Source organism: Sturnira hondurensis, unplaced genomic scaffold (genome assembly GCF_014824575.4).
Source record: "Sturnira hondurensis isolate 20B ecotype Veracruz unplaced genomic scaffold, ASM1482457v3 Scaffold0010600, whole genome shotgun sequence".
Classification (NCBI taxonomy): Eukaryota; Metazoa; Chordata; class Mammalia; order Chiroptera; family Phyllostomidae; genus Sturnira; species Sturnira hondurensis.
In genome coordinates this window covers 1,370,375-1,387,152 of record NW_028083231.1, presented here as the reverse complement: position 1 = coordinate 1,387,152, position 16,778 = coordinate 1,370,375, and the positions used below count along the sequence as shown (strand labels likewise).

At 41.6% G+C, this 16,778-nt stretch overlaps 1 pseudogene; it reads left to right on the top strand.

Annotated features, from left to right (window-relative positions):
* The first annotated feature begins 5,282 nt into the window (after positions 1-5,282).
* Positions 5,283-5,760, top strand: LOC118996053 (60S ribosomal protein L29-like; annotated as a pseudogene).
* The last annotated feature ends 11,018 nt before the right edge of the window (positions 5,761-16,778 follow it).

The following is a 16,778-nucleotide window of genomic DNA, read 5'->3' as shown; positions in this document are numbered from 1 at the left end:
AGAATAGGTAGCTGCCCTCCCAAGAGGTACTGAGATGGCCCCATTGCCTGCTTTGCCTGAGCTACTGGCTCAATGGGGGTCTCAATTTTGAGACTAGGTACCATACAAGGAAGCCCACTTCACTGATGAGTGAGAAATTTCAGCGGAATACTAAGCTATCTGTTAAAATAATTGTACAGCCTGTGGCATTGGCTTCTCTGCACAACAGGTGGAACTTCAAGTGGTGCTTTTGATGATAAAACATTCTGTCTCAATGAATGAATATACCTATACATTGATTCATGGGTTGCTTCTAATGGCCTCACTCTTCAGTCAGGCAGTTAAACCACTCACGATGAGACTATTAAAGTCATATGCTATGGAAACTATATAACTCACCAACAAGCTCAATTAATGAGTTGTATATGTATTTATCTCCTAGGAAGGACCATATCCTGAGAAAAGCAAGGCATCTGCAATGAGAAAGTCAAAAGATCCTGTTAGCCATCATACCCATGGTGATCTATTAGATCCATGTCCACACCAACTTCAGTAACAAAACCACCATGAAGGGCTTTCATTTGACATACAGAGAAGCTACCATCATCCCCAGAGCCTATGCCCTTTGGCAGTTTCACAAGCATGTAATTTATGGTGAACTTGGTCCTACCATAGAAGACACAACTGGCTTATACTGGCACATATACTTCACAGGTCACCTGCCCCTACATAGTTTGGAGATGAGATTTGTAGGTATGGGGTTGCTGTCCACCTCCCCAGAAAGCACACACAGATTTGAGGCTTTGATGGACTACCTTTGCCCCATGCCAGAGAAAATGAGGAGAGATTTTCAGGCCATGATGTGGATTGTACATTTATGAAGGAAAAGGAAGGAAGAGGGATTGAGTAGGAAGGATTTTAGACTGCAGTGCAATTCCAAGTAAGTTTCAACTAGGCTGATGGGGAGTTCTTCAGCCAAAGTCACCTGTTAAGGGAGTTCTTTCACTCACAAGAGTGTATCTGCATTAGTACTCCCACTGTACTCGTTATTGGTTGGAAGTAGTCTATAGGAAATCAACTTTTACACAGAGTAATAGATCCAGAAGAGCAGCAACTGGGACTGTAAGACAGTTATACTTTCCACAACAGGATGGAGTGGCACACTTGAGTGGGTGGCACATTTGTGTGGCTGCCACACTACATGATTATAACACCATTCCTTTTTTAGACCTGCACTTACCATTTTGAGCTTATGGGAATTTTTTACTGCATGGGTAACAGAAATGCGAATGAACAACAAATTTGAAGTGACACTTGGTGTCCTTTCCCACTGGGCAGAGAGCTGTGATACTGGATTTGCCACACACTTACTCTGCAATTTGAGGACACTGCTGTGGTTCTTATGATCATCTTCCTCAATATCAAGAGAATGCTTATGGTAAATCAATTGTTATCCTTGTGTCTCTGTGGAGCATTTTATTCCAGGTTATAAAATAAGGCCTGATTAATTCCCGAGAGGAGCTGATGGACCCAGTCTGACTGGGCATGGATAGAGCCAACCCTAGGAAGTAAGTAAAGGATAAAAAAAAATAATAATAATTATCTCTTTGTTTTCTTTTTTTTTTTTTTGGTCATGAAATATGCTTTATTTAGCCTTATAACTTACATTCCTTTTTTTAAAGTTTTTTTTTAGATTTTATTTATTTATCTTTAGAGGGAAAGGGAAGAAGAAAAGGAGAGAAATATCAATGTATGGTTGCCTCTCATGAGTCCCCTGCTGGGAACTGGCTTGCAACCCAGGCATGTACCCTGACTGGGAATCGAACCGCGATCGTGTGGTTCGCAGGCCCGTGCTCAATCCACTGAGCTACACCAGCCAGGGCTTTAGCTCTTTGTTTTCTTAGTCCAGATATGGATAGACTGTATGTGTCATTGTCATAGTGAAAATGGTGGCAACTCACAAAGCTAGACATGTCACCTCCAACTTAATATGGCTATGAGGAATCGTCAGAATCCCACTATCAAACAGTGCCTTAGGTATTGCTTCTACCAGGCAGTGGCCTTAGCCACTGTTTGCCTTGACCTCTACTCGTGTACATTCTTTGAGATGTCTAGGCTAACGGTATGCAGAGGATCACCTTGGATCCAACTCAAAGAAGCATTTGTGTGCTTCCCACCCACTTCCAGGACTAGTTTTTCTGTGCGGTAAGACGGCCTCCTTTGCTTCCCCTGCCTCTCTGTTGGACACAGGGTTACCACTTCCTGAGAGGAGTCATTCAACTCTTTGGTAATCAAAGATCCAGTGGCCACAAGCCATATATCCCCAGCCTCTGGTGCCAGTGCCACCAGCAGGATCTCCCTTGGGGGCATTAGGGAAACAATTTGTCACTATTTTACATGACTTTCCCCCCATCAAAAGGTGATTCTAAGGCTCACTTGGGAGATAGCCAGAAGTTTTACTACCAAAGACATTGACTTTTACCTCTGATTGTGTTGGATATCTGCATAGCTTTGGGTTATTTTGTGACTAGGCAATGTGCACTGTGGCCAACAGCTCTTGCTGCTTCTGGCTAAATGCCTCACTGCAAGTGGAGCTATCCAAGAGCAACTATAGAAACTACCCATATGGCTCTAAACCATCCCTATCTAAGCCCTGGGGTCTTTTTCCCATGGCTTGGTCTAGAGTCTATGACTAGAGCACAGGTGGCAAACATAAGGCCCATGGGCCAAATCCAGACCTCCACCTTGTTTTTTCTAGCCTGGTACCTGGTTTCTACCTGGCAGCAGTGCTGAACTCTTGCTTAACTGTTAAGGAGTAGTTACATTTATACACTCCTAAAATTATATTTGGCCCTTTGAATGCAACCACGAGGCTGATGTGGCCTCTAGTGAAAATAAGTTTGGCACCACTGGACTAAAGGTTTCAGAGAATTCTCCAGCTTTCATGATGAACTTTGGACTCACACTCAGGGCCCTTCTCATCTTACAATGTCTTCTTTGCCATAGCTACCAACTCCAGAACCCCTATTGAAAAATCTAATTTCTGACCCCAATGGGAAGGTAGGTCTCACTGTGGAATAATAATAGAACATGAGACCATGTACCTCATCTTACTAACACTTGGGCTTGTAAATTGCCCCAACTTAACCTGTTCTTGTGCCCATTCTACACAACAGTGATGGTTTCTTTCACCCCCTTTGAAAGATAAAGGGGGCAAAATGAAAGGCAGGGAGGCCAGATTTTTGGAATAATGAGCCAATGCAAGAGCAGTGAGAATGAAAAAGGGTGGCATTGCTATGATATTTAGGAGATAAAATGAGTGACACTTGGTGATTATTACAAGTGGGGAAAAGGAGAGGGGAGAAACTAAGGTTATAATTCACAGAGTCTTGGCTTGAGTGATATTTTTCTTTGAGGGGAATGGAGATTCATTCATTCAACTGATATTTATTAATCATAAACTATGACCCAGACAGTACATATCATGCTCGGGATGCAAAAGAAAAAGATGCTGGAAGACAGAAAAATTAGCATAACATAAAAGATAACTATGGGGCTTCCATTCAGGATCTCAGAGTAGGTAAACATGGTACTCACATCCTATCACAGTGCCATCAAAACTACAACTGAACTACACCACAACCATCATGCAGAACTGTCTGACCTGAAAAAAAAAAAAAGAATTGCCTGATTTGGCTGAACAGAAGTCCTACAACTAAGGATATAGAGAAGGAGCCACATCAAGACTGGTAAGAGAGGCTGAGACCCTAAACAGGCTGGCCCCACACCCATGTGCAGTGGTTAAAACTTGAGAGGGATATCTCAGCCTTGGAAGTCATCCATGAGGAGCAAGGGTTCTCATCCCCACACCAGAACCACCAGACCATGGTTCTAGTGCCAGGGAGAGAAGTCCCCATAATCTCTGGCTTTGAAAACCAGTGGGGACAGGCTGAGACAGAGGACTTCTGGAGTTCCAAGTGTTCCTTTTAAAAGTCCCACCCTCAGACTTATTCAGACTCACTTGCTCTGAGCTATAGTGCTGGGGCTGCAGCTTGAAAGGTGCCAGAGAAAGATGAGGAAGAACTGAATCGTCTGGCATCAGGGCAAGGGCTGGAGGAGCAGATTTTTTTCCAGACAGATGTGATAGTAGAAGCCATTGTTCTTTGCTGAGCCCTCTTCCAACAGAGCCACCAGGCAGGTGCCCTATCTCAGTCTCCATCAACCTGGTTAACAGGATTCACCCAGACCTGATGATTCCCTAAGACCCTGCACCACCTAAATTGGGGGCCCACCCAAGACATTTGCTGTGGCTTTTCCGTACAAATGGCCTGTCTTGGCTCAATGCTGAAGACTTTCCTAAAATCTATCAAACAAGCAGCATTGTGTCTCAGTGTATCACATGCCACTTGATAAGTGGCCCCAGGCCTGGCACTAGCAGCAGCCAGCCTTGGTTTGAAGCTTGGCTTCTCCTGGGCCCCTTCAAGTACAGCACATGTAGCAGTCATCTGCAGATCATTTTATAGCTCATACCAAATGGCTCTGGCTAGGACACAGGCAGCAGCTAACCTTGGTCTGCACCTTTCAGGAGGCCCCAGATCCAGCACACCCTGCGGACAGCTTCAGACCATGCTAAAGCACCATCCAATAGCACACTCCACAAGTAACACACTCAAGGGTTGGATTCAGTGGGCACTGTTAAGGTGAATCCTGCGGAAGGGCTGACCTGCTCCATGGGGTCAACCCCTACAGGCAGATCCTCCACATTGATTGTAGCCAATCCTCATAGCCAAAATGCCTGAGATAAATCTCTCCCATTGATATGACAACAATAAACACTTAACTACAATAGGGAGTATACACAGACCACATAGTGGGGTGCACCTGGAGCACCCAGTTTGGATGACCAGGTAAGCTATGCCACAAATATGTCATCCACTGGGTCCTATAGGACACCTACTACCTAAGACCACTCTATGAAGACTGGGAGACATAGTAGCTCTACCTAATAAATAGAAAGAAACATAGGGAGTCAGCCAAAATGAGAAGACAGAGAAATATGTCTCAAATGAAAGAACAGAACAAAACCCCAGAAAAGGAACTAAATAAAATGGAAACAAGCAATCTACCAGATGCAGAATTCAAAACACTAGTTATAAGAATGCTCAATGACCTTAGGGGAAGAGCAGACGATGAGCTTAGGTCTTCAACAAAGAGATAAGGAAACACAAAAATAGAGATAGAAAATATTTTTAAAAGCTCTTTCTCTTCCAGTCCCAGGTGATTCAAGCGCCATAGGCTTTGCTATGGTCAAGTTCAAGAACCACATCATACACTACCAATCCTGAAAATGGCACCAAAATGGCATCAAGAAATCCTGATGACAAAGGTACAAATCTCTTAAGGGAGTAGACTCCAAGTTCCTGAGGAACATGCACTTTGTCAAGAAACACAACAAAAAGGGCCTGAAGAAGATGCAGACCAACAACAGCAAGGCCATGAGCAAACGTGTCAAGGCTATCAAGGACCTCATAAAGTCTAAGGAGGTCAAGCCCAAGATCCCAAAGTGCGGAGTCTGCAAACTCATTTGACTTGCCTTCATCACTCACCCCAAATTTGGGAAACATGATCATTGCCACATTGCCAAAACTCTCACAGGCTGCCGATCAAAGTCTAAGGTCAAGGCTCAAACCAAGTCCTATGCTGTTGGCTGTGGCTCAAGCTCTGGCTCTGGCTCTGGCTCTGGCTCCAAAAGGTGCACAGGCCCCCATGAAGGCTCACTAGTAGAGGCCTCTGTTTACTGATGTGAGTGAGGATGAAAGGACTTGTGTGACCCCTGGGCTGCTGTTTGCATGAAGCTGGTATCCTCCAGTGCTGTTTGAATATGTAAACCTGAGGCAGGATCTAAAAAAAACCAAAACCAGATGATCGCGGTTCGATTCCCAGTCAGGGCACATGCCTGGGTTGCAGGCCAGTTCCCGGCAGGGGCCAGTTCCCAGCAGGGGATGCACCAGAAGCAACCATACATTGATGTTTCTCTTCCTCCCTCCTTCCCTTCCCCTCTAAAGATAAATAAATAAATATTTTTAAAAAATAAAATAAAAATATAAAAAAAACCAAAACCATAAAAATGAACCAGTCAGAAATGAAGAATACAATAACTGACACGAAGAATACATTATACGAAATCAATAATAGAGTAAATGAAGTAGATGATCAAATCAGTAATTTGGAAAATAAGTAAGCAAGAAATACCCAATCAGTACAGAAAAAAGAAAAAAATTGGGGGGATCCAAAGATGGTGCCGAGATAGGTGAGAGCAGTCCAGTTCCCCCTGCCTAGGGGTGGAACACCTAGCCAATCTTCTCAGGAACAGAGTGAACAGCCAATGGTATCCCAGCATATAAGAAGGTTGGAGGCCCAGCCCTGGCTGATGTAGCTCAGTGGATTGAACACGGGCCTGCGAAGCACATGATTGTGGTTCAATTCCCAGTCAGGGCACATGCCTGGGTTGCAGGCTGGACTCACGAGAGGCAACCATACATTGATATTTCTCTCCTTCTCTCCTCTCCCCCTCTAAAGATAAATAAATAAATAAATAAAATCTTTAAAAAAAGAAAGAAGGTTGGAGACCAAAACTATAGAGGACATTGAAAAGTCAGACAGTAAGGAGATTGGTTTGGGACAATAAGGTCCATGGGACCAGCACTAGGATCAGGGTGGCTGCTGCCCCAGGCCCTGCACCTGCTGTGTCTGCCAGAGGAGTCTTGGGAGAGAGCCAGGTCAACAGCTTCCTCCTCTGCCAAACAGGGAGGTTTGAGCAGCACCAGGATGGACCTGGATACTTGAAGTCACTGTGGGGAATAAGGATGAAGTGGCAAACACCCAGGGGCAGTGTGCATCTGCTGAGACTGTGGATGCCAGCTGGGAAGAGCTGGGCTTTGACCAACCTGACCTAAATAGTCCATTCAGTTGGAGTGTTGGGCTGTGTGAGAGGCCAGGTGCTTGTTTGAAGCAGCAGGTTTGAACAGGAGGAATTTTTTCTAAAAGAAAAAAAAAGTCACTAGTTGGCTGTTTAGGGAATTCTTCTGCAGCAGCTCCCACCTCCCCCTGCCACCCCCAGCTATATCCTCATAGCCTCTGCCAGGGTCCACTTCTGTTACTAGGACTGTGGCTGCACCCCTACCCTACCTCAAGCCATAGTGGCGGAGGGCACCCAATCATGCCTGCAACTCCAGTGGTTGCTGCACTGACCCAGCCTCCCCCCACCGCACCACAGGTGCCTCCTCCATGCCTGCACCTGATACTGCTGCCCAGGGACTGCACTTCCACTGTTGCAGCAAAAGCCAAGCACTCACACCTGCAGCCCCAGAAACAGTGCACGCCCAACTCTACAGCCCCATAGCTGCAATCCTATCATAGGAGTGGAGGCCCTGTGCTCATGCCAGGGTCACACCTGGTGCACACCAGACCCTGCCACCTAGAGACACAGGGCACTTGACCCCACCACCCCAGCCAAAGCACCAGAGGAGGTATGCACTGGCATCCACCCCTGCAGCCACCGCAGCATCCAGTCCCAAATGGCCAACAGGAGCTAAGAGGTAGGCTGAGGTGCCCTGTGGCAGAGGAGAGCAGCAAGGCTCAGGGAGTCAGCAATCCCCAGAAAGACTTAACCCAGTGAGTGAGCTGAACTACCCTGAAGATTCTCTGAGAATCCCTAATATCTAGAACAGCAAAGAGTGAGAAGGTGATATGTGAGTTGTCCGTAATTGATGCAGCTCAAGGACAGCACAACGGGTGGACTGGACTGAAGGCATAGGCCAGGAGCAGAAGGGTGCTGGGGACCAGCAACAAACTGAGGAACTGGGCTGGAGAATGGGAAACTGCAATGTGTGTGGCTCAGACCTGGCACCCATTCCTGAAAAACCACAAGAAGGGAGAAAAACAAAACCAATCCCCCATCAGGTGGCTGCAGCCAGGAAGACAAGCAGAACTGGTTTGGCCTGTTAAAAGCCAGAAGGAGGCTTTTGCCCCCCATCTACCTACCTACCTTCCTACCTTCATTCCTTCCTTCTTTCCTTTTCTTTTCTTTTTTTTTTTTTGAGTTCCCACAAGTTAAACAATAAAACCTGGAGCCGTGAAAAGGCCAGAGTTAGACCCAAAGAGGGGTCATCCCAACAACTGAGACAGTGAGACACATTTCAATTTGCTAACTCCAGAGACCTTGCAAGTTACTGTATGTTTGTATTATTATTAGTTTCTCATTATTTTTACACCTTTTATTTTATTAGTACTTTTGTATTTCTCTTCTTTCTGTTTAGTCTTTTTCACTTTGTTAAATTGCATTACTTGACTGGTTTTCCTTTTTCTTTCTTTCATAGAGTATTTTTAATTTTGTGTCTCTCACTTCACTTGTGTTCCAGTAGAACACTACTCTAGGTCCTATACTTACTATTCTTGTTATGCATATCACATAGATTCTGTCACATGATTGGCTCCATTACTATCGCAAATAATTGCTGTTCCATACAACTGTAAATACTGCACAGCACTCCTCCTGAATCTTAGCTCACTTCACTGCTTCTAGAACTTTATTACTGTTGTGGTTAACTCCAGTCTCTCACACACTATACCTTTTTCCATCCTTTCCTCTCACTTTACCTCATAATCTGACCTTCTGCAAGCTCACTGCTTTCTATATCCAACTCACAATCCTTCTCCCACCTAACAAGAGTGTTATCTTTGTTCCATCCTTTCTAAAAAGTGGCTAGTTGGGTGAAATATCACAGTTAACACTATACATACCAAAGGATCTCCTATCTCTTCTATACTGGTTTGTACTTTAAATACCAAAAAATACACTCCTGCTGTATTAAATTCTTCTGCCTTCCCACTTCAACTGATCACAGAAAAGAATATGTGGGAGCTGTAAGCACCAATATACATTCTGGAAGAGGAAACCCACCAACAAAGGAACCACCAACACATAACAACAGAAGAAGGTGAAGAAGGGAGTTGGAAGCCACACTAACCTCCACCCAGGACTGATCTGGAAATACAATTAAATGGTGAAGAAATTACCCCAAACAAACAACAGAACAATAACAAGAAACAAGCCTTAAGACCTCATAAAGACAGAAGAACCAGCTTCAACACAACCTGTCCACACATGCACACAGAATATAAGATGTGGTGGATGGGGTGACCCTCAGTTAACCACCCAGAGGGAAAAACCCACCAAAGAAAAACAACAATCAAAACCCAAAGACATACAGAGAGTCAATATAAATGACAGCCCAAGACCAGAGCTCAGGAGATCAAGAAGGCTGCACTACAGAATCCCACAGGTCTTCTACTATAGAAGTTCACACTATAAACCCAGGGAGTCAAAACAGGTCAATTTAAATAGCAGAGGCTAACAAGAAGAGTCTCAAAAACAATAGGAGACAAATAAACAATCCCCAAATGAAACAAAAGGAGGAAGCCTCAAAAAGAATGCTAAATGAAATAGAGGAAGCCTCAGAAAGAATGCCAAATGAAGTCAACTATCAGATATTGAGTTGAAAGCAATGGTTATCAGGAAGATCAATGAGCTCACAGAGACTTACTGAAAACTACAAGGAAACTACAATGAACTCGCTGCAAATTATATCAACATGAAAAAGGAAATAGAAACTATAAACAAGGGCCAAGAGGAAATGAAGAATACAATTTCTTAACTGAAGAACACAGTAGAAAGCATCAAAAGCCAGCTGGATGAAGGATCAAATCAGAGAGCTGGAGGACAAGACAGAAGAAAACAATGAAAAAGAACAAGATAAGGAGTGGAGGGATTTCTTCAGAATGCCTCTTTCTCTAGAAAGAATGATGAGGGATTAAGGGAAATTCAAGACAACATGAAACATAATAATATATGTACAACAGGGATACCAGATGGAGAAGAAGAGAAAAATATAGAAAACCTGTTTGAAAAAGTAATGATGGGAAACTTCCCTGAATTGATGAGAGGAAAAGTCACACAAATCAAAGAAACACAGAGAGTCCCAAACAACAGGAACCCAAAGAGACTACTCCAAGACACACCATAATTCAAACGGCAAAATTCCAAGACAAAGAGAGAATCTTATAGATAGCAAAGAAGAAACAGGAAGTAACATACAAGGGAGCCCTGATAAGACCAGCAGCTGACTTCTGAATGGAAGCACTCCAAGTCAGAAGACACTGTAAATGAACATTCCAAGTAATGAAAACTAAAGGCCTCCAACCAAGACTACTCTACCCAGCAAGACTTCGAGTCAAAATCAAAGGCCAAATAATGAGGTTCTGAGACAAAAGAAGCCTTAAAGAATATACCTCCTCCAAACCAGCTCTGCAAGAGATGCTAAAGGGTCTGCTTTAATAAAAGGAAGAAAAAGAATGAGAGAGAGAAGAACACCAGTATGAAAAAATGGCAATGAATAAACACATATCAATAATAATCTTAAGTGTAAATGAATTAAATGCTCCAACCAAAAGGCATAGAATAGCTGAATGGATAAGAAATCATAACCCGAAGGCTGGCAGCAAGGCCCCTTGAAGAGAGCCAGTCATCAGCTCCCAGCCATCAGCTCCTCTCCTGGCTGGGTGCACATTGAAAAACGCCAGGAGAGGTCGGTTTGCTTGGAGTGTCAGAGAGAAGGGAAGGCACTAGGAAGCAAACCAGAGAGTTTTGATCACCCGTGGAATCAGTCTGTGGTCACCAGCTTGGGAGAATTGAGAGTCGCCCTGTGTGTTCCGCCATAGCACTGGGAAAGGTCCGTGCCCAAGCCTGCGATACCAAGGAAGCCTGGCCGGGAGCACGCACCCACACCTCAGGCCAGGACTGTGAATCCTGGGGAAAATCTGCTCTCAGTGGAGTGCTGGAGAGTGGTGAGGGCATTGGTGAGACCGGCTGAGTTCACCGAGAAGGAAGGAAGGCCACAATAATAGCCCCCTAGGCCGCTGCAGCTAGTGTGACCAGAATAAAAGGTTTGACCGGCTGGAAACCAACAAGAAGTGTTGTGTGTGTGTGTGTGTGTGTGTTTTGTTTTTTGTTTGTTTTTAAATAATTGTTTACTCCTTTAACTTTATTATTGTTTTATCTTTCAATACATTTACCCTCTCTCTTCTTCTTTCTTGTTTTATTCCTTCTTCCTTTCTTTCCAAACCTACCGCTTTTTCCTCCCATTTGCTGCCCTTTTTTCCCCCTCTTTTTCTTTCTTTTCACCACTCTCCCCTGCAAGTGAGACAAAAGACATGGAAAGGTGAAAAGACCAGAGGTGGACTCAAAGAGGGAGCATCCCAACAGTAGAAACAGAGAGACAAAATTCACTTTGCTATAGCAGAAAAACTACAAGTTACTGCATATTTGTATTTTTTCATTATTTTGTCATTATTCTTACATCTTTTATTTTAATACAATCTCTTTATTCCTTCTCTTTCTGTATAGTCTTCTTTTCCTTGGTTGGATATATTGTATCACTTGACAGGTTTTCTGTCCCCTCAATCATAGTGTATTGCTAATTTACTGTCCTTTAATTCCCCTTGCCCGACTAGCACACTATTGAAGGTCCAATACTCTCTAATCTAGGCATATCATAGATTCTGTCATATGATTGTTGCTCTTATATTATTGTAAATAATAGCTATTACATACTATTGTAAATACTACACAACACTCCCCAAGACCTTAGCCCACTACATTGTTGCCTGAACTATAATACTGTAGTGACTAACTCTATTCTCTCTCATACTATACCTATTTATCATCCTTTATTCTCACCTTACCTCAGAATCTGAACTCACTCAACCACACTCCTTTCTAGATCCAAATCACAAACCTTCCCTCCCCAACAAGAGCCTTATCCTCCTCCCAGACTTTCTAAAAAATGGCTAGTTGGGTTGGAGATTACGGTTATCACTGTACATAGCCAAGGGAACACCTATCTCTTCTCTACCAGCTGTTACTGTAAATATCACGGAATACTCTCCTGCTGTCATAAACCACTTTGCCTCCCCCTCCAACTGATCACACACACACATACAAAAGAGTAGGTGGAAGCAGAGAACACCAGGATAACCGAAGGAGTCTGAAACACTAAATTTCACAGGCATTCCACCACATAAGTTCATACCATAAACCCAAGGAGTCAGAACAGATCAATTTAAGAAGCTGAGGCTAAAGAAAAGAGGCTCACAAAATAAATGGGAAGACAAAAAACAACTCCCAAATGAAAAGAAAGGAGGAAGCCGCAGAAAGAATGTTAGAAGAAACAGAGGCAAGTCAGATATTGAAATCAGATATTGAAATCAAAACATTGGTAACAGGAAATTCAAAGAGCTCACAATGAGCTACCAGAAACTACAGGGGAGCTACAATGAACACATCACAAACTACATCAACATGAAAAGGAAAATAGAAACTATCAGTTGGGGACAAGAGGAAATGAAGAATACACTTTCTGAATTGAAGAACACAATGGAAGGAATCAAAAGCAGGATCGATGAAGCAGAAGATCAGATCAGTGAGTTGGAGGACAAAGAAGAAAAAAAATCACAAAAAGAGCAAGAAAATGAGAAAAAGCTCCAAAAGAATGAAGAGGGATTAAGAGAAATGCAAGACAATATGAAACGTAATAATATCCAAATAACAGGGATACCAGAAGGAGAAGAAGAACAAGGGGTAAAAAAACTATTTGAAAAAAAAATAAGGGAAAATTTCCCTAATTTTATGAGAGAAAAAGTCACACAAATCCAGGAATCACAGAGAGTCCCAATCAAGAGGAACCTAAAGAGGCCCACTTCAACACATCATGAATAAAATGGCAAAATTCCAAGATAAAGAGAGAATCTTAAAGGCAGCAAGGGAGAAAAAGGAAGTAACATACAAGGGAGCCCCAATAAGGTTATCTACTGACTTCTCAATGGAAACACTGCAAGCAAGAAGAGAATGGCAAGAAATATTACAAGTAATGAGAGCCAGAGGCCTACAAGCAAGGCTACTTTACCCAAAAAGGCTCTCAATCAAGATAGAAGGTCAAATAAATAGCTTCCAAGACAAAAGAAGCATAAAGGATACTCCTTCACCAAACCAGCTCGGCAAGAGATGCTAAAAGAACTACTTTAAGGAAAGGAAGGACAAGAGAGAGACAGAGAAGACCACAGGTACAAAAAAGGCAATGAATAAGTACCTATCAATAATAACATTAAACGTAAATGGATTTAATGATCCAATCAAAAGATATAGAATACCTGAATGGATAAGAAAGAATGACCCACACATATGCTGCCTACAAGAGACCCACCTCAGGACAAAAGACCTACACAGACTACAAGTGAAGGGCTGGAAGCAAATATTCCAAGCAAATTGACAAGAAAAAAAGCCAGGGTAGCAACACTCATATCAGACAAAAGAGACTTCAAAAAAAGGGCAAGAAAGAGAGACCCAGAAGGTCACTTCATAATACTCAAGGGAAGAATCCACCAAGAAGACATCAACATTGTAAATATATATGCACCCAACATAGGAGCACCCAAATATATAAAGAAACTCTTAGAGGATTTCAAGAAAGATATTGACAGTAACACAATTGTAGTAGGAGATTTTAATAACCCACTATCAAAAATGGACAGATATTCCAAATAAAAATCAACAAAGATATTGTGTCATTAAACAATGCCCTAGATGAAATGGACTTAACTGATATATATAGAGCCCTAATCCCAAAGAAGTTAAATTCACATTCTTTTCAAATGCACAAGGGAACATTTTCAAAGATAGACTGCATGATAGGGCACAAAACAAGTCTCAACAAATTAGGAAAATTGAAATCATACCAAGCATTTTCTCCGACAACAAGGGACTGAAATTGGAAACCAACCCCTAAAAAAAAAAAAAAAACCCAAACACTCAAAATCATGGAGATCGAATGGAATGCTATTAAACAATGAATGGGTCAAGAACAAAATTAGGGAAGAAATCAAAAAGTTTCTGGAAACAAATGAAAATGAACTCACAACAACGCAAAACTTATGGGATGTAGCAGAGGAAGTCCTGAGAGGGAAGTTCATAGCAATACAGGCTTACCTAAAGAAGATAGAAACATTTCAAATGAACAAGCTAACCCTATGCCTGCAAGAACTCAAGGAACAACCAGAAAGACAAACCCAGAGCAGGTAGAAGGAAGGAAAAAACCAAGATCAGAGCATAGTTAAATGACATAAAGACTAAAAGCACAATTCTAAGGATCAATGAATCCAGGAGCTGGTTTTTTTAAAAAGATAAACAAAATTGACAAACCTTTAAGTAGGCTCATCAAGAAAAGAAGAGAGAGGACCCAAATAAACACAATCAGAAATGAAAGAGGAGAGATTACAACCGATACCACAGAAATAGAAGGGATTGTAAGAAATTACTATGCAGAACTGTATGCCAAGAAATTTGAAAACCTAGGTAAAATGGACAAATTTCTAGAAAAATATAATCTTCCAAAACTCAATGAAGAATCAGTAAAAAGCCTGAACAGACCAATAACAGCAGACAAAATTGAAGCAATAATCAAAAAACTCCCGTCTCAAAAAAGCCCTGGACGAGGTGGATTCACAGGAGAATTCTACAAAGCATTTAAGGAAGAGATAACCCCTATACTTCACAGACTATTCCAAAAATTCCAAAATGATGAAAAACTCCCAAACTTTTTTTATGAAGCCAGCATCATCCTAATTCCAAAACCATATGGATGGTTCCAAAACCACACAACAAAGAAAGAAAACTTCAGGCCAATATCGCTGATGAACATAGACGCTAAAATCCTCAACAAAATATTGGCAAATCACATCCAACAATACATCAAAAAGATCATATATCACGACCAAGTGGGATTCATCCCAGGGATGCAAGAATGGTTCAATATCCACAAATCAGTAAATGTAATACATCACATAAACAAAAGCAAAGATAAAAATCACATAATCATATCCATGGATGCAGAAAAAGCTTTTGATAAGATACAACACTGATTTATGATAAAAACACTCACCAAAGTGAAAATACAGGGAGCATTCCTCAATATAATAAAGGCCATATATGAGAGACCTACAGCCAACATCATACTCAATGGGCGAAATCTAAAAACTTTTCCACTAAGATCAGGAACAAGACAAGGATGACCACTTTCACCACTTCTGTTCAATATAGTATTGGAAGTTTTAGCCACAGCATTCAGACAAGAAAAGGAAATAAAAGGCATCCAAATCAGAAAGGAGGAAACAAAACTGTCACTGTTTATGGATGACATGATAGTGTACTTGGAAAATCCTATAGACTCTACCCCAAAATTACTTGACCTAATAAATAAATTTGGCAAAACAGTACGATACAAAGTCAATATTCAGAAATCAAAAGCATTTTTATATACTGACAATGAATCGGCAGAAGCAGAAATCAAGAAAAGAATCCCATTTGATATAGCAAAAACAAAAATAAAATATCTGGGAATAAACCTAACCAAGGAGGTAAAACACCTGAGAGAAGAAAACTACACAACAGTGAAGAAAGAAATCAAGGAAGATACAAACAAATGGAAACAAATATCGTGGTCATGGATTGGCAGAATTAACATCATCAAAATGTCCATATTACCCAAAGCAATTTAAAGATTCAATGCAATACCTATTAAAGTTCCAATGGCATGTTTCACAGACATAGAGCAAATACTTCAAAAAATATATATGGAACCATAAAAGACCCTGAATAGCAGCCACAATTTTGAGAAAGAAGAACAAAGTAGGAGGGATCACAATATCGGACATCAAATTGTATTACAAGGCCACTGTAATTAAAACAGCCTAGTACTGGCATAAAAGCACACACATAGACCAATGGAACAGAACAGAGAGCCCCAAATTAAACCCAACTCTCTACAGTCAATTAATATTTGACAAAGGGGCCATGACATAAAATGGAGTGAAAATAGCCTCCTTCAACAAATGGTGCTGGGAGAACTGGACATCTATGTGCAAAAATAATGAAACTTGAGCACCAACTTACATGATACACCAAAATAAATTCAAGGTGGATAAAAGAGTTAAATATAAGCCATGACAGCACTGAAGTTCTAGAGGAGAACATTGGCAGGAAAATCGCAGATATTTCATGCAGCATTATTTTTAACGATATGTCCGGTAGAACAAGGAATATAAAGGAAAGAATAAACAAATGGGATCTCATCAAAATAAAAAGCTTCTGCATGGCTAAAGAAAACAGTATCAAGATAAAAAGAGAACCAACTGTTTGGGAAAACATATTTGCTAATGATACTTCAGACAAAGGTTTAATCTCCAAAATATACAAAGAACTCACATAACTTCACTCTAAGAAGACAACTAACCCAGTTAAAAAATGGGGAAAGGACTTGAACAGACACTTCTCCAAGGAGGACATACAGAGGATCTAGAGACAAATGAAAAGATGCTCAATATAGCTAGCTATCAGAGAGATGCAAATGAAAACCACAATGATATACAACTTTACACCAGTCAGAATGGTCATCATAAACAAAGCAACAAACAACAAATATTGGAGAGGTTGTGGTGAAAAGGGGACCCTAGTTCACTGCTGGTGCGATTGCACCCTGGTACAACCACTATGGAAAACAGTATGGAATTTTCTCAGAAAACTAAAAATGAACTTGCCTATTGACCCAGCAATTCCACTGCTGGGATTATATCCTAAGTACCCTGAACCACCAATCCAAAAGAACCTATGCACCCCAATGTTCATAGCA